Source organism: Eulemur rufifrons, chromosome 21, assembly GCF_041146395.1.
Source record: "Eulemur rufifrons isolate Redbay chromosome 21, OSU_ERuf_1, whole genome shotgun sequence".
Taxonomy (NCBI): domain Eukaryota; kingdom Metazoa; phylum Chordata; class Mammalia; order Primates; family Lemuridae; genus Eulemur; species Eulemur rufifrons.
Window position 1 is genome coordinate 8102585 of NC_091003.1, and position 19534 is coordinate 8122118.

Genomic DNA, 19534 nt, shown 5'->3' on the forward strand with positions numbered 1-19534 from the left:
GTCTTTGTTCAGAAGACTGATGTGATGAGAGTTTGGGGAGGGAGTGAGCTTTCTGCCCCCATGTCCCAGGTCTCACTCCGGAGCTTCGAAGAGAATGGGAAGGGACAGGGATGAGGAGAAGAGAGGCCTCCGTGAGTTGCAGAGAGGCCTGCGCGAGACGCAGGGACAAACGTAAGACGCCCTGTTGGTTGGTGTCTGTCTGCAGCATAATTTCACGAGCCCCTGACTCTGCGATGACGCGCAGGTCCCCTGGAAGATACTTTGAAGACAAAACATCATAGAGCGCGCAGCACCCCGCACACCTCCACTGCCCCGCGTCGCTTGCCTGGATCACTCTATTCCATAAAGGATAAACGACCCTAATCCTTGCCTTTTCTTACATTTTATAAAGCAACATCTGACGGGGTTAGTGATTTTGCCTCTGTAATCTATAACCAGATGTGCTCTTACACCTGAACTTTGGTGTGATTTTGCACAAACGGAACCTCCACCCCAGTGCATAGCAGTGGGCTAGAACGCTCTGCCAGGGCCGCCTGAGGGAACCTCTCCATAAAGTGCTGCTCCTCAGCTGTAGGCCTCAGTCTCCAGTCTTCAGTAAGACCAGAATAAAACCAACTTTAGTTCTTTAAAAGCTGGATTTTTTTTTTTCTTTAGTCAACACCTGGAAGAGTTGAAAGTCCAAGTGAAATCCCAAGGGATGTTTTGGGATGGGTGATGTCTACCGTGGCCACCAGCCACTGTCCACGTTGCTGTGATGTACAGCGCTTCCGTGGACTCCCCGTGGAATATTCAGTGAACGATGACATTGTTAGGAAATTCTTGCCGTGGGTAGATTCTCTAGGGAAATTGCAGCGGAAATGCTGTAGATAAGGCTTGCGTATCTGAGGAAGCATCTATGGCGCCAGGAACCACAGTGCTGAGAGAAGAAATCAGCCTCTGGGACATGTGGAAATCTAGTGACAAGAATGTTCTGGAATGTGCAGAAGCCGAGGGACGAGCCTTTGGACTTTGTTAGGCAGTGAGGATGATGAGAGCTGAGGTCCCAGCAGGAAACAGTCGAGGTTCCCAGACTGGCTTATTTGAGGAGAATGCAGGATTATCTCCAAAACTGTGAGCAGAGTTCAGGGAAACCAACAGGAACTAGTCCTACATCCAGGTGCTATTGTCGCTGGGGGTCATTCTGCCTCCAGGTGTGAAGGAGAAAGTCAGGTTCATTGCTGGGTAAATACTGCTCCTGACATCTCAGTGTCGTGGGGACCTAGGGGTCTATGGGGTGCACATTGCCCGTGTGTTAGCTTCTTTTGGCCACTGTAAAAAATCACCCCATGGTTAGTGGCTTAAAACAATGCATATTTATTATCTTACAACTGTGAAGGTCAGAAGTCCAGAATGGGTCTCATGGGGCTCAGATCAAGGTGTTGGCAGGGCTGTGTTCTTTCTGGAAGCTCTAGGGGATAATTGGTCTCCTGGTCTCTTTAGCTCGACACACCCCAGCAATCCTATCACCCCAACCTCTCACCTCTGTCGTCACATCTGTGCTCAAACCTCCCTCTGCCTCTCTCTTATTAACACTCTAGTGATGACACTTGCGGCCCAGTCAAAGATAATCTCCCCATCTTGATCTCTTGCAAATCACAGCTCGCAAAGTCTCTTTGGCCCTGTAAGGTAAGACAGTCACAGGTTCTCGGGATCAGGCTGTGGACAGAACAGGCCAGGGAGGAGGAGTGGCAATATTGTATCTACCACAGTGTGGAACACACCAGGCGCCCCGTTCACGTGGGTCCCCCGCGGCAGACCAAACCGCAGCACGGTTGCGCAGGCGCTGACCGTGGTGTGCGCGTGCGCCGCGCTGCACTGCTGCAATATTAGTTTCGTATGATCAAGATGCAGGGTTTTCCCTGTGGTCTACACTTGGGGGAACACTGCTCCACACCGTCTGGTGTTGTCCACTATGAGTCTGATGTTTGCAAGCATGCCTACTCCTCACCTACGGTACGCACTGCTAACAGCAAAGGCAACAAACTATTCTTTGTATCCTCCCTGCAGCTTCCTGAGGATTTAAATATGGCAGGTGCTCAATAAACGCTGCGGCTCAGCTGTCAATTCCTCACAGGGCTGTTTTGAGTAGTTGGGCTGAGTGACGTACACTCTGAAAAGGAGTTTGGGTTTTTTTCCCCAAGGGCAGTAGGGAGCTACTGAAGGTGTTAAGTGAGAGCATGACAAGATTTGTAGCAAGAATTGGGTAGGATTTGATATGCTCGTAAGATGAGGCTTTGGGCAAAGACATGGAGATGGGAATTTTAAAAATGCGGGTTTGGGGACTGGTGAGATTTCGTGGGGAGATGTGGGCAAGCTTTTCTTCTTGGTTTGTCTCCATTCACACTTTATAATGATTGCACACACATGTTTTCACACTCACACTCTGAGCCTGATTATCTTAGTCACCCCACAGTGTCTAGCAGTAGCCTGGCACATAGTAGGTGTTAATTAAAATTTTGGTGAGTCACAGTATACTTGGCAAGCCACTTGACCTTGACTGCTTGCTCTAGACTTCAGTTTCCCATCTGTAAAACAAGAAGGTTAGGCTAGGACCCTTACACCTCTGAGTCAGTGGTATTTAAACTCCCGCTTCTTTTCATAGAGGACATTTTTCTGGGAGACCCCTACTTGAGAAGGCAGTTGGACTGGAAGACTCTGAGGATCTCATCCAACTTTGAGACTTTCAGATTTATAGTTGCTTCTAACATTTATCAAGCATTCATGTGCACCAGAGACTATTCTTAGGCCCTGGAGTGGGTTATGTCATCAAGCCTTTACAATAGTCCGGTAAGGAAAGTCACCATTAGTAGCCCCATTTTACAGATGAGGAAACCGAGGCTCCGAGAGTCAAGTGGCTTGTCCAAGGTCACACAGCCAGGGGGTAACAGAGCTGGGATTTGAACACAGTTCCCCTGATTCCAGAAACCAGCCCTTACCCTCTGCTCTGATGTTCGAATTCTTCTTCCAGTCTATATTTTTTTTAACCCCTGAATACTTCAGTGTGAGTATCCCAGGAAAAAAAGGTATTCTCTTACATAGCCACAGTTCAGTTTTCAAAATCAGGAAGGTTACCATCTCTATAACATTGTCATCTAATCTACAGTTCATTTTCAAAGTTTGCCAACTGTCCCAGTAATATTTTCTGTCCGGGGTCCAATCCAGCGTTCTGCATCTCACTGAGTTCTCGTGTCTCCTTCACCTCCTTTAACCTAGAACAGCTCTCAGTCTTTGTTTCTTGACTTTGACGCCTTTGAAGTGTTCAGGCCTGCTGTTTTGTAGAAAATCCTTCGGCCGGGGCTTCCCTGATGCTTCCCCGTGATGAGATGCAGGCCGTGCGCTTGTGGCAGGAATGATGCGGAGGCGATTCTGAGTTCTCAGGGCATCCTGTGCGGAGGCACCTGCTGTTGGTGTGTCTTGTCCCTGGTGAGGTTGATCACTTAGAGTCAACTGGTTTCTCCACTGTAAAGTTACAATTTTCCCCTTTGTAACAAACAAAATAATTTGTGGGGAGATACTTTGTGACTAATAAATATCTTGCTATTCATCAAACTTTCACCCTTTAGTGGTAGCGCCCGTTGAAGATTTTCTAACTCCATCATTCCTCGTAGAGTTCTTGGTCGGCTCAGATCTTCTCTTCTCCCCTCCCCCATTTATTCAGTTATTCACATTTATTTATGTTGACACGGACTCATGGATCCGTGACAGTCTATGCATGTCAATCTCCCACCAGTTTTTTTCCCCAGGTGAGCTGTCACTTCCTCGTTTGTTCCCACCGTGAATTCAGTTTATCTTTTCATTATTTGAAAGTCCAAGGGCTCCAGCTGCCTGGAAATCTTCAGTTTTAGCTAGAAAGAAGCAAATTCTCAGACTTCCGCCTTAAGGAGGAGGGAGAGGAGAGAAAGGGGATTTTTAGGAACCCTCACCAGGTCCCACGGGGAGCTCAAGCTGGATCCAGTGACCTCAAGGAGCCAGATTGTCCTCCTGCCTGTCCTCCAGTGATCGGTGTGTGCTGTGGGGTCAGGGGAGGTGGCCTCCCTGCTCTGTGCTTTCCTAGTGGTGGCCGTTTCTACATGCCAGTCTCTCCCACAAACCTACGTTTGTGGTTGTGGAAACGTAGACGCCTTTTCAAGAGGCACGAAGGTTTATGAGCTTCCCCGGGGAAACCCAGGAAGATCATTTCCGACTCAGCCTGCAGTTTTCTCTTCTTAAAGAGTTAATCCGGATGAGGTTAAATCCCCTTGCAACCTGTTCTTCCATGACACGTGCTCAACATCTTCTTTCCTTCCCTTCCTCCTTTTCTACCTCCCTTCCTTCCTGCTTCTCTTCTTTCTTTTAACAAATTCATGCCCTTGAACACCTACTGTGCGTCCATCCATGAACAAGACAGACAACCTGCTCTCAAGCCCTCTTGTGACAAACATACATTAAACAATGTCACAATTGAATATTAATACATGATCACAAACTTTGATCAGTGCTGCAACAGAATGTCAGAGGAGGAAAGTGCATGGTCGCATTGCAAATAAAGAAACAGAGGCACAGACCTCACGGCCCCCATTGAGTCAGGGAGGTTCTAGAAGCCAGGCCTCCCAATGCCCACCTTGCCCTTCCATTGCTCAATCCAAGCTCCAGGTGTCGAAGGAACAAACCTCACCTCGCTCAGCCGAGCCGAGCACAGGGCTGCTATCAGGCTAATGAACAAAGCCCTTCTTGTGTTGGGTGAATCACTGGGAGCTGCAGGAGATCAAATATTTACCTTCGCTGCCCACTGAAGAGTCAACTTAAGTAAAACGTGGACATCTGTCTCCCTTGTAAAAATAAGGCCCTTGCACCGGGTGTAGAATCCGGGGGAGGTGACCTGCAGTGCCCATGTCACTGCCTCTGCCAGCTCTTCCTGCTCTGCTCTCTCTCTCCGGGTCTGCCTTGGTCTCTCTGGGTCTGTCTCTGTCAGTTTCTCTGCCTTGTCCTCTCTCCATCTCTCGGTGTCTGTACCTCTGTCTCATCTCTCCCTAGCCTCTCACTCTGCGTTTCAGCCAGGCTCAGTGACTCGAAGTGTCCCCAGGGTGCCACCTTCTTCTACCCTCCCGGTCTTTGCACATAGTGTTCTGTTTTCCAGGAGCGGCGATGTCGGTGCCAAGTTTCTGCCTACCTTATTCATCCTTCGGGTCTTGAGTTTAAATGTTGCCTTATACTTCGAGGAGCCCAAACTCCACGAGGGCAAGGATTTTTGAGTCTTTTCTTCTGCCTACCTTATTCATCCTTCGGGTCTTGAGTTTAAATGTTGCCTTATACTTCGAGGAGCCCAAACTCCACGAGGGCAAGGATTTTTGAGTCTTTTCTTCACTGCTTGCCATGGTCTGGGTGTTTATGTCCCCTCCTCCCTCTGACAAAATTCATATGCTGGAATCCTAACTCCTAAGGTGATGTATTAGGAGGTGCGGCCTCTGGGAGGTGGATAGGTCGTGGAGGTGGAGCTCTCATGAATGAGGTTAGTGCCCCCATGAAACAGGCCCGGCAGAGACCCCTCATCTCTTCCACCATGTGAGGACACCCCTAGAAGGTTCCATCTACGAACCAGGAAGTGGGTCTTCACCAGACACCAAATCTGCCAGCACGTTGATCTTGGAATTTCCAGCCTCCAGAGCTGTGAGAAATAATTGTCTGCTGTTTATAAGCCGCCCAGTTTATGGTGTTCTGTTATAGCAGCCTGAACAGATTGTGACACTGCTGTCTCCCTCGTGCCTTTTCATGGGATTTCTATGACAATAACTTATTTACTGATGGAATTAATTGTATCTAGAACAAGTGCCTGGCGCTTAGTGCGTGCTCGGTCAATATTTGTTGAAGGAATGGGTGTAGTGAGTCAATAAGAAGCCTGCTCTGGTCTCCCCCAGTCTGAGTCTGTGCCCCAGAGCATCTGGTCCTGCCGCTGTCACGGTTCTTATCGCTACTGTAATTGCTTCTTAGTGTACTGGTTAAGCCGCTGTAACCAGACAGCTACAGCAATCCAGAGGCATCAGGAATGTAGAAGTCTCTTTCCTTCACGTGTAACAGTTCAGGGTGATTGTTCCAGGTCAGTAGATGGTCTTCACAGTTATTCATGGACCCATCAGCCTGGGAAGCTCTGCCATCCTCAACATCTGGCATCCAGCTGCCCCTTCTTGCAGCAGGGGTGAAAGAGCACAGAGAAGTGGACGTGGGAGTTTTCACGGGCCCCCCCTGGAAGTGACACCCAAGGCTTCTGCTCCCATTCTCTTGGTCAAAATGGCTACATCTAGCTGCAAGGGAGGCAGGGAAATGTAGTCCTGGAAGATGGGGAGAGCAGATTTGCTGGGCAGCTGGCAGCCTCTGCCACATCTGGTTGCCTGTTTGAATCGCTCACTGGGCTATGAGCCCCGGGAGGGCAGGGAACCTGTCTGTCTGGTCATCCTTGTGACCCTCTTGACTAATGCACAGCCTGACTCATTGCAGACCAGCAGTTCTTGAACTTGGCTACACATTGGACCCACGGTGGATATTTAGAACATTCTGATGCCTAGCTTCTACTGCTGAACATTCTTGTATAATTTCTATGGTGTGGGACCTGGGTATTGGGATTTTTAAGCTTCCTTGGTGGTGCTAATATGTGGAAAGGTTTAGGGGCCACTGCTATTGAATAAATGACTGAAGGGAGGAATGCATGCATGAATGAACAAATGACCAGATCTGCCACCAGATGTTGATACCCTGTGCCAGAGGTGACAAACTGATATTTTGGGAGATGATGTTTTGTTTGGCTTGTATGGGGCTTGAATTTTTTTTTTTTTTAAATATGTCAATTGCCAACATTTAAAACTGGAAGATTCCTTATAACACGTTGAACTTTTGGTCTCTTTCTGCAAATCAGATATCTGGCCACACTGGGCTCCTTGCAGATGCTCTCAAGCTTGCCACAGTCCCCACCACTCCCTTATGTTCACCACCCACCCCCTTCACCCATTTGTTGCCTACGTGGAGCTTAAAGGCATTTACATGTGATTCTGTCTGAGTAACCTTCTGTGCATTCTCTCACGAATTTCAGCTTTTTCCAGAGTCATTCTCCTTTGAGAGAAAGAGTGATGTGTTGTCAAGTCCATTCTGGGCTGGGCATTTTTCCTGCCTCTTCCTTCAATCCATTTGATCCAACAGCCCCCGGCCCAGCCCACTGCAAACAGAAATAGATTTTGTCGATTTCATCAGTGCCCGGGGTGTGGGCAGAGGATGTGGTGGGATGAGCTCTGAACTGGGAGTCGGGATGCTGGCCGCTTTCCTCGCTTTGCTTTAACTCACTCAGTCATCTTAGAGACAGGGCATTTTTCTTTCCTGGGCGTCAGCTCTCTCCTCTGCAAAAGGAAGCAATTGAACTCAATCATCTTTCAGTTCCCTTCCTGCGCGTGGGCTCTCAGAATCAGGCCTTGTTTTAAAGATTCTGGGAGTCTTCTCCTTTGAAAAGGGCCATTTCCGACGTAGAAAGCTGCTTCGTTTGGGACTCGTCCTTGAAATGAAGCTGCTCGCATGTCCTTTCCGATAGAATCAGCCATTTGCCAATACTGCACCCAGCCATGCAAAGCTATACGGCAATCAATTAAACCAGCATAAATTATTGTCATACAAATCCCATTAACAGGCGCAAAAGGGGAGATTATATCCTCTAGAAGCGAACTTAAACATTAACGCCTGCCGTCTTTTGAGGAAGTGTTTCTTTTTTATCTCTCAGCCAGACTAATAGTTTGTTTATAGCAAATGCTCCCAGAAAGAGATATATTAAAAACCCTTGTTCGCCATGGGCTAAGTCAGTCTTTAATATTCTCCTTCTTTTTCCTAAAGGAATCTCACCGAGGAGTCCAGATGTCCGTATCTGCAGGACAGTGTCTCTATGGGGTGCTTAATAATGCATTCTCGTCTGGTCCCTTTCGAGGTCGTTGTGCATGCAAAGCGGTTTCTGGAGGAAAGGGGCCGGCTTTCCTTCACACTGAGGGTGAAGGAGATAGCTTGGAGGTAGACGTGGTTCTCGTCAGCAGGCAGGGCCACCACGTGAACGTCTATTTTCAGCCTCGTAACGTTGCGGTTTTATATTTGTGGAGTGTGCCTAAACTGGACAAAGGCAAAAAGTCATAATGTCGTGGACTTTGTAGTTGCATCATTGTCTTAGTTTGGGTTCCTTAGAAATAGACCCCACGTTGGGGATTCAAGAGTAAGTGCTTTATTTGGAATGTGGTCCCACTGGGAGAGAAACGGGGACGTGAAAAGGATGTCCCCAGGCCGAGTACTGGTGTGGGCTACTGGAGCTTAATCCCACTGGGCAAATCTGGAAGCCACTGTAGAACGTGCACCTCAGCTGTTCCACCTGAGGGGCGAGGGAACTGGGGCATACACCAATTTTTTCATCATTGCTTAAAAGTTGTTTCCCCGGGGAATGGGAATTCCCTGATACTTCTCCCTGCCACGAGAGAGGGTGGAGAGGCATGTAGGGTGCCCTGCAGTGGTTAGAGATGGGTGGGGCATAGGAGAGGCTGCTGCAATGCGCAACATCCAACTCTCCTTCTCTTGATATTTGTCCTGACTTTCATTGTGCACCTTTTCTATTTCGCCTTTGGAGGATGCTAAATCTACCTGCACTCTGGGATCCAGGTCCAAACCAATCATCATTACCCTGTCCCCTGGCCACAGTTACTGGTTCAGGGTGAGCACATGAAGCAGTTCAGACCAGTGAGAAGGTGGAGTTGCTGGGAAAGATTTCTCATTCTTCTGAGAGGATCCAAAGCCAACCTTCTCTGCCCTGGTCTGGACTTGGGGGATTAAGGCACATAGCCTTGGGAGTTGGGGGCCATCTTGAGACCATGAAGATGGGTCAGATGGAAGACGAAGCCTGCACTGCAGAAGATAGGGAAAGACACAAAACCTGAACCTCAGTCTCACCAATGAGCTGCTGAATTAGGCCATCCTTGCCACATGGCCTTCCTTAGGACTTCCGGTCATTTGAGCCAATGAATCGCTTTACTATTTCATCCAGGTGTTGAGTTTTCTGTTGTTTGCAACTGCATACTCCCTACATGATTCAAACGAGGATTGCTCAGTTCGGGTGAGGGAGGTGAAATGAGGACTTGGGCGTCCTCATGCGTGGTTGGCAGGATGATGAAATGACAGAACTGTTCTGGAAGCCATATGCATAGCAGGGAGCCCGGTGCTGTGAGTGTGAGCGTGCCCTTTGCAAACAGATAGGCCTGGGTTTTACTCCTGGTTCTGCCAGTTTTTAGCTGTGTGACGCTGAGAGGTTACAGACTGCTCTGAGCCTCAGTTTGCCCATCTATAAAATGCGGGATGATAACACCAGCCCCATAGGATTGCTCAGAAGATAAAGGAGTGCGAGACCTGGCATGAAGTCCGTGCTCAATAAATGCTAAGGCCAGTGATGATTCCCGTTATGGGGAGAGCGTGTGGGCACAGCATCAGAAGCCTTAAGAATATGCAAACTTCTGGAATCAGCAAACTGCACTGCTAGGAATTTATCTTTCGTAAATAATCAGATAAGTGCCTAAAATATATATATATGAGAATTTTCTTTGCACCACTGTTTAAATTGGCAAAAGATTGAAACCAACATAAATATTCAACCAATTATGGTACAGCTGTAGATGTAATATATGAGGATTATTAAAATGGTGATGTATATGGTAATATTATTGACATGCAAAGATGTTCTTTCCATATTATGTGGGATAAAATCCGTTTTAAAGGCGTATATAAAGATTGGTGCAGCTGTTGTAAGATAGAATTGCACCCCCACATTAAGATTTGCTCTCTTTGGGGATAGGATGTGGCATTATGGGTAGGTTTCAAGGCCTTCTTTCCATGTCTTTTGGGTATTTAATTATACAACGAGCATGTATTACACTTGTAATCAGAATGACAAAGTCTTTATACTTTAAAAACACAAATGAGGCCCAATTTTCCTGACTTGCTAAATTATCAAATGCCCTCATTTTCCTAAATATAAGATGAGCTTTCACTATTTCCCACAAGAGATACGGCTCACACAAAGGATTTTTCCCTAACCTTTATTTGTTTCTCATTACTAAAGTGATATGTGTTCCTAGTAAAAAAATTCAATTATAGAAATTTATTATTTGGTTCCTGAACCTTCCACTCTCACCCTATTATTCACTCCTAAATTCAAAATGTGTGTATTTTTAGCTTCTCTTTACCTTCTCTGCATAAACTTATCTCCCGTGTTCATTTTCTATGTATATGCTAATACATATCTCTTGGATATCTTCTATTAGAAACCACCGTCATTAGTAAGCTGCTCTTTAGACTTAGCCTTTCAGCGAGACATAAAATTCTGCATCATATGAGAAGGCAAATGTTTTTTTTGGAGGGGCAGGCAAGTCAATTTCAACAAGGAATTTGAAAAATTTGCTTCTTAAAAATCAAAGAACGTACACATATATTGTTTTTTATTAACAAGTGATTTATGTGCAGTAAAAAAATACACAGATCCCAAAGTATATAGTTTGATGGATTTTGTGATATATATATATTTTAAACACAGGACCATATTTTATAAACTTTCCTGCCACTTGCTTTTTTCATTTAGCAGTATATCTTGGATCTCTTTCCTCATCTGTCCCATTGTTTTAATAGCTGTGTAGCATTCCATCATTGTAACTGTAGGATCATTTGTTTTCCCAATCCCCTCTTGATGAACATTTGGGTGGTGTCCAATTTTTTGCTGCTACAAACAGTGCAGTGAATATCCTTGCACATCTGTCTTTGTGCCCTTGTGGGAGAATTTTTCATAGGTGGGTTGTTATTGATGTCTAAGGGCGATCGATTCAGACTGTTTCACGTGGGATGTTCAAGAGATGTAATCTCTGTTCTCAGAAGGGCCCCCGCTAGACAAACAAACACCGTTCTACTCATGTTTTCTCTGCTCTGGTCCTGACCAGGGACCTCAGCTTTCATGGCTGCTCCTCCTAAAGGTAGAGGATTCTGGGCAGAGCCTACTCATCTTCAAATTTTGTACCCAGCTGAAATCCTATTCACTCCATCTGGGCAACTCTGGGGTTTGCAATGATCGAGGGAATGCCAGTTCGGGGCTGGGCTCTTTTGGGCTCTGCGATGCCGCGCTACACATAGGGGAGACAACAAACAAGGAAACAGATGAATAATGCAGGAAACCCAAGTTAGCCCCTTCTTGAAGGCCCACCTGGCTACCAGCAGAGGGTGACAGGGACTGATCCTTAGGTACCTACCTTATCAATAGCCCTCCCAGCTCTAACTGGAAATGGGAGAAATTTCTCTTTGGTAGAGTGAGTATTATTTCTGTTTCTTGCCTGATCTATAAGAATTATGTTCCTTTCTCTTGGTAGACTCAGGAAGGCTCTAGGGTTAATGATTATGTAGAAATAAATCTCAGATTTTTTGGACACAGCAAAGCATAGGGAAACGAGCACAGGTTTGGGGGTTAGAGTTTGAATCCCAGCTATGATTGAATAATGGTGCTCCAAAGATGTCTATGTCCTAATTTCCGGGAGCTGTGGGTATGTTCCCTTACATGGCAGAAGGGACTGTGCTGATGCAATTAAGTAAAATGTTTTGAGGTGGGGAAGTTTATCCTGGATTTTCAGGGCGAGGGGCAAAGTAATCACGATAGTCTTTATACAAGAGAGGCAGGAAGGTCAGTGTTAGTATTAGGAGATGTGACAATAGGAACAGAGGCTGGGGTTATGCATCACCCTGAGCCAAGGGATGAGCCTCTAGAAGCTGGAAAAGTCAAGGAAATCATTCTCCCTTAGAGCCTGACAAGGAGTGTAGTCCTGACATTCCATTCAGATTTTGACCTTCAGAACTGTAAGATAATAAATCTGTGCTGCCTTAAGTCACCAAGTTTGTGGTATTAATAATTTGTTACAGCAGTGGTAGGAAATTAATATACCAGCCTGTCCACTTGCTGCTGTGTGACTCTAGACAAGCTATTAATCTCTCTGAGCCTCAGTTTATCATCTGTAAAATGAGCACCCTCTTCTGTGTTTTTTTTAAACAACTGGAGATAAAAAAAAAAAAAATCTAAAGTTCCTACCTTAGTGCCTGGAGCCAAATAGATGTCAAGCAAATAAGCAGAAGACATTACTAGTATATTATTGACAATTTAATTCCTCCATATCATAAATGATTGAAGACACTTTATAAGAACACAACCCATGACCCACTAACAAAATAGAACTAGAGATTCAGGCTCAACGAAAAAATATGTGAGGGCAGAGATTCAGGTCAGGGAAAAGACCACGCACGTGTAGGCAATATGGATTTAAGGAGTTGCTCCAGGTGAGCTTCAGATTTGGCACTGAGCTCCCTGGTTGCCAAAGTGAAAGGGGAGATATGTCAAGTTTTATACTTTTTAATAACAGAGAGGAAAGATGCTATTTGCTCATAGTACTGTAAGAAATCTCTCCCTATATTTTTCCTTTGGCATGCTTAGCACAAGTGCAGTCAACTAATTGTGTGATTATCTATTTAAATCCGTCTCCTCTTACAAGACTAATTATTTTCAACCCTGGCTTCACACTAAAATCACTTGGGACGTTTAAAAAATACCAATGTCTGGTTCTGCCCCAAGCTAATTACATCAGAATCTCTGGCAGTGGAGCTGACATCAGTATTTTTTAAAAGCTCCTCAGGTGGGTTCTGGTGGCAGCCAGGGTTGAAAATCCACCTAACTGGACTGTTAGCTCCCTGGAGGTAGCAACTGGATTTATCTTACGTACTTTACCAATTTACCCCCAACACCTAGCCTAGTGCTTAGCACTTAGTAGGTGCTTAACATGTCTTCTTTCATTAATTCTTTTTGCACAGGTCAACTATTCATCTGATTTAAAAAATATCAAAAAGTATACAACAGAATGTCTTTCTCCTCACCTATTTTCCATTCATCTAGTTCTCACTTCTTCCCAGCCCCCCAGTACAGGTGATCACTGTTAAAGTTTCTTCTGGGATATCTTTATGCAAAGATAAGTAAAACCAAATACATATATGTATGCATACATATATACATGCACACACATGTGTGGGTGTTTATGTTCTGTTAAATTGAGTTATTAGTCACAACTCTTCACCCCTCTCCCTTGATATCAGACATCCACACCCTTTGCCTTGGCTCCTGGTGGGTAGGGTGTTCTTCACTCCTTGACTTTGGACTTGGTCATATGACTTGTTTTGGCCAATGGGATGTTAGCTGATGAGAGGTGAGTCTTGAGATGTTTTTGTGTGATTGGTCTTACTCTCTGGAGCTCGTGCTTCACCATGAGAAGAGCGTGACCTGGTTAACTGTTACCCCTTCAGCCTGGTCCTTGAACAAGGAATGGGGAACACTCTAAACGGCACCTGTAGCTTGCAGCGTGGAGCAGAGCCACTCTACTGAGCCCTCGGAGATCAGCAGAACCCCAACCGTGTCTCAGATCCATGAGCATGAGAATGAATAATTACTTTTTAAACAGTTTTGAGGTGGTTTATTAGGCAGCATTATTGGGGGAATACTGTATGTATCTTCTGCGCCTCATTATTTGTCAATATGTCATGTAAATCTCTCCAAATTAGTGAATCTCATTCTATTTTTTAAAATCTGTAGGGGGTAGATAGCCAAACGTTGGTTAATGGATACAAAAATATAGTTAGACAGGAGGAATAAGTTCTAGTGTTTCATAGAAATATAGGGTGACTATAATTACAAATTTATTGTATATTTTCAAATAGCTAGAAGAGAGGATTTTGAATGTTCCCAACACAAAGAAATGATAAATGTTTGGGGTGATGCATATGCGAATTATCCTGATTTGATCCTTACACATTGTATACATGCACTGGAATGTCACACTGTACCCCATAAGTATATACAATTATTGTGTCAATTAAAAATAACAAAAGCAAAAAATGCTGTATATTAATAGAACGCCATTGTTTGGCTATACTAATCTATGCAAAGACATCTAGGTTGTTCCCAATATTTATTTATTTTTTTTTTTTTGAGACAGAGTCTCACTTTGTTGCCCGGGCTAGAGTGAGTGCCGTGGCGTCAGCCTAGCTCACAGGAACCTCAAACTCCTGGGCTTAAGCGATCCTACTGCCTCAGCCTCCCGAGTAGCTGGGACTACAGGCATGCGCCACCATGCCCGGCTAATTTTTTGTATATATATATTTTAGTTGTCCATATAATTTCTTTCTATTTTTAGTAGAGACGGGGTCTCGCTCTTGCTCAGGCTGGTCTCAAACTCCTGACCTCGAGCGATCCACCCGCCTCGGCCTCCCAGAGTGCTAGGATTACAGGCGTGAGCCACCACGCCCGGCCTGTTCCCAATATTTAGCTCTTAAAATTCTTCAGTGAATAACCTTGTATATACATCATTTTGCACAAGTCCAAACATTCCTGTAGGATAAATTCCCAGAAGGGGAATTGCTGTGTCAAAGAACACATGCATTCATAATTTTGATGGATATTGTCAAATGACACTCCACAGGAACACTCCTACCAGCAGTGTTTGAGAATATCTGTTTCTCCACAGCCTCGCCAACAAAGTGTTTTATTAACCTTTTGAGGTTTTTGCCCATCCAAAGGGGAAGATGATATCACTGTAGTTTTAATTTGCATTTCTCTTACCTGAGTGCGATTGAGCGTCTTTTCAAACGGGTATGAGCCATTTGTGTTTTCTTTTCTATGAACCGTTTATTCATTACCCTTTAGCCATCTTTCTCTTAGATTGTCTTTTTCTTATTGATTCTCTCAATACATATTTGCTGAATAAACAAAGGAATGAAATACAGCGAATGTAAATAGGGAGCATTGAATACCATGGTTCGACATCCCAAAGAAAACCCGGCAGAAGCAAGAATAGATTTGGCATGGCTGCGGCTTCTCATCGCGTTCTTTGGTAAAAAGCCCAGGACCTCACATTTAAACGCCTGTCCTGATGGACCGTTCTGCAAGCGGTTGAGGTACCGAGGTTCAGGTAAGCAGCCTTCTGCAGCGAGAGCTGAGGACACCCCGGGGGCGTCTCGGTTCCCAGCAGGACGTTCAGTGGGAACGGGGGACTGTACGCTCTCCCAGGGCCAGGAGACCTCATTCGTTCTCTGAGATGGGTGGTCAGGAGTGAATCTATGTGCTTTAGACACCAGATGAGCGGGCGCAGGTTGACAACCTATTGAGAACATTAAGGAGGCGAATCTGGGCTCCCACCTGGATGCAAAGTGTCAGACTTAGCTGGTGACCGTTCCATGCACCACGCACCTGCCTTGCTTTCTGGCCAGAGCGGGCTTAGTAATGGTTTGTGTTGTTCTCGTGGTCTTAAAGACGATGGTTGTTGCCACCATCCCTGCTGCTGTCATTCCTGCTGTGGCAGCTGCTCTGGTCCCCTCTATCACTCATGGAAATGACCCAGAATCACCTCCCCTCCTGCGTGTGCTGTACACCTCTCCCCGCTGCCCTGGAGTTTTCCCGTTCCACCGAGGCATGTGGCATTGTGGACTCCAGTTGCTACCCACCCATATGAAATCCAGAAGTGTGGGGGAGTTGACGCCCCACTGTGGGAGGGGGGGAGCTTTGACCAATGGCAGATGAGAGCTGGCGGATACATTATTCCAGCCCCCCGATGGATTGTTCAAAGATGTAGCTTCTCTGAAGACATCTAGGAGACCAAGTAATTGACCTGTCCCAAAGCCATGCCAGCACCGTAAAACGCTCCCTTTTGTCTCTTTCCTTTCTTCCTCGCTTTTGCTTCCCTAGGATTGCATTCCCCAAATCAATGTGAGCATGTAATGCTCCAGGCTCTGTTTTCTATGGATTCCCCACTAAGATAGAAAGTAAACTCATTTCCATCCAGAGATGAGAGTTTCTATACATTGTATATGTGACACCTAGACAATGGCTTCTGGGATTACTGTGAGGAAGATTTAAAGGAACAGCCCTACTATTTATTGAGCACTTACTATGTGAGAATTCTACACTAAATGTTTCACATACGCTGTATCACTTAATTCTCACAATATCCCTATGAAGTATTACTGCCATCATTTTACCAATAAAGGAGACTTTGGATGTTTAAGTCACTTGTCCAAGCTAGTAAATGATTGATTGAGCTGGGCTTTCAATCCCGTTCTGCTCAGCTCCAAACTGGTATTTATTGTGATTCAAAAGTCACATGATTGTGCCGTAATGCACTTGGAAAAAATGCCTTACCGGAGGAAGTCACCTAAGTGTATCCAACTACCCTTTATGGACTCACTTTCCTGCTTTATAGGAGCAAGAGAGTATTAGCAACAATATGTACCTTACCGATGGGCAACATGCTGTGCTTTCCAAGTTTTCCCATATTTTATTAATATCTTCCTACTGCCCAGGAGGACGGGAATATGACACTTCCGGAATAAATCCCCATTGATTAAAAGCAGAAACTGTAGCTCAGAGAGGCCAGGGGACTTGCCAAAATCCACCCAGCCTGTGGTCACTGGAAACAGACTTGGATCTTTTGTGCCCCATTTGGTGCTATTCCTGCAGCCCTCCCTTGCTCTCAACTGGGCACATATGCGTGACAGTTGTCACTGCCTTAGAAATTGTTTCATGCAACAGTGAAAATTCAAGCAAAACAAAACATCACAGAGTAAAAATGAAGTCTCTGATCCTCCGTTCACATGTGTGTGTACGTGTGTCCTTTTGGAGTTGTTCTGTAAATATACTGACATACATGTTAAATAGGACACCACGGAAAACACGCAGATGGCAGGTCATTGTCCCACACCTTGCTTGGAGATGGTTCCATCTCGGTGCATGTCAATTAATGGCGTCTCTTGTCTGAGGAGCTTTTGTTCCCTGGGATGGGCGGACCATAAGTCATTTTGCTAATCCTCCATTGGGAACGACCACGTTGCCTTCGGCCCCCTGTTGCGCATTCGTAATTAGAGAGCGTTGCTTGATGGATGAGAGGATAGGAAAGCGAAGGACTTGCCCAAGGTTGTGCAGCTCGTTGGTGGCAATGCTGGGATTTGAACAGAGGTCTCCTGACCCTGGTGCACCTTGTTTTGTGGTTACCCCACAAAACTGCAGGGACATGGAACAAAACCCCAAAAGGCCAGGGTGGAAGGATGGGTATGGACAAATGAGGAATGGTGGACCTTCAATGTCGGGGGCTATAAGGGGTGTCCACTTCCTGCTTCCGGGGTGGTGTCTTGCCCAGCCATTCTCCTAATGCTCTGGCAGGGTCACGGCCACCACCGAACCTCCTCCAGTGCCAATGTCCCTCTGCTCTGCTCCGGCACAGCAGCTCAGCACGCCCCGGGACCCCTCCCTCGGCTCCCTCCAACGACAGGTAAGTCATTGATCATCCCTGAGAACCAGCTGAGAGCAGGATCTATTTAAAGAAGCACATGTTTCCAGGTGCTGAGTCACGGGCTGGGCCAGCCGGCCCGCGTCTGGGCAGTGCGGATGTTCACGGTACAGCGGTCACTGCAGCCTGGCTCAGAATTCGACAAACCACCCCAAGGAGGCTCTGAGCTGAAATACCACATTTGATAAGATGCAACACGGTACTTGGAGCCCCACATGTTTCTAGATTTTAAACATGGGTGTTCTCGGTACCTCCCACCTGACCACTATTCTTCATTATTATATTAACATAATGTTGATCGATCAGCCATAATTGCTTTCATGGAGACCCAGACTGAAATCCTAGTCTGCTGCTTACCAGCTGTGCGACCTTGGGCAAGGTGAATAGCCTCTCTGAGCCTCATTGTCTTCGTTTGTAAAATGGGGTTAACAGCTACCTTGTGGGGTGTAGGGGCGAGATAAGTACAGCAACATATAGGAAGCTTATGTCACAGCCTGCGGCATGTAGTAAACATTCAGCAACTGATAGCAAATTAAATTAAATCAAATAATTATATTAAATTAAATTAGTGTTCAGTACTATGCTGCGCATGCTAGGAGAATACCAAATGCAATGCAATATGGTGCTGGCTCTCATGAAAGTTGCTGTCTAGTTGTTTAAAGAAGTCACAAATTTGTGAAGTTTAACAAGTCTGAGCAATGCAACATTCAGCTAATTGTTGAGGACCTGCTTTGGTTTAGGCAAGGTACTGACTGGGGCTCTGGAGGTGCATAAACAGTTCCTGCAGCAACTCACTGCCTAATGGGACAGACCATGCCATGCAAACATAGAGTGACAGTACAATGCGGAAAGTTCTCAAATATGTTTGAAGCGGTAAGGGCATCCAGTCAAGGAGCAGCTAATTCTGCCTGGGACATTTGGGAGAGGCCTCTGAAAGGAAAAAAAGGTGACAAATACATGATATGTGTGATATCACTCTCCATTCTCTGTCCGTGGCAGTCATTCATAGTCACAGTCCTCTGCATCCTTCTCAACACAATAATGATCCTCTGCATCCTTCTCAACACAATGCTCCAGACAGCCACTACCAGTCGATCAGCACTGATATGATGAACAACTATTTGCCATCCTTGAGTTAAAAGGTGTTTCAAGGAAATAAAAAGTATCAGCTGTGAGATACAACTAGAGCTATGGATCTCATGGAGGAGAAATGGTCTGGAGGGAGGTATAAAAAAAACTTGGACTCTAGTTGTAGCTTTGACACTTATGTGCCCTGTGAACTTGGATCATGTAATCTGTTCAAATGTGTTTCCTCTAAGTGCCTCTGAGTTCTGAGACAGGGGAGGCATTTCCAGGGTGGGTGCTCAAGGAAGGCTTACTGCAGGAGGCGGGAATTCAGGGGGCTTTGAGGGATGGGCATAATTTGCAACAACAGAGATCAATGTGTGTGTCCATGTGTGCATGCGTGTATATATGTGTGCATACACGTTCTGAGAGTATGAGGGAATGTCGTAGGTTGGCAATGGATGGATCTCAAAATCTACTCCCCTCTTCCCTCTCCAGACATGAAAAGCAAACACATCCCAGCAGTCTACACTATGGTGTGAACCCTGTTCTTTGGGAACTGCAGTAGGTGTCGGGATTGCAGGACCTGCCAGGAGTGGTCACAATTATGGAAAAAGCTCCCTGGGGAATGGGGAGGGTGCTGTGGCATCTGCCTGCTGCTCCTTCCTCTTGCACGTCAACTTGCCTTCCCCGCAGCAGAGGACCCATCTATCTGTCTCCTCAGCAGGGCCAGCCCACCCCTGAGCCCACGAGGATGCCCACTGGTGACCAGAAAGGCTGTTTGCCATGCAGACCTGTGTGACCCACAGTCGTGCCTCCGAGGGGCGTCTTCCACAGTGAAACCAGGGCAGAACCAACAGTTTAGCTCCAGATTCAATACTTACCATTTGGTCTCCCTTTTCTCTTTACTTTTCTCATTCCACCTATAGCACAACAGACTGCTTAGCAGAATGGTTTGGGTATGTGGACTCCACAGTCAAACTGCTTGGGTTCAAATTCTAGCTCTGCCACGTCCAAACTGTGCAACCTTAGGCAAATGA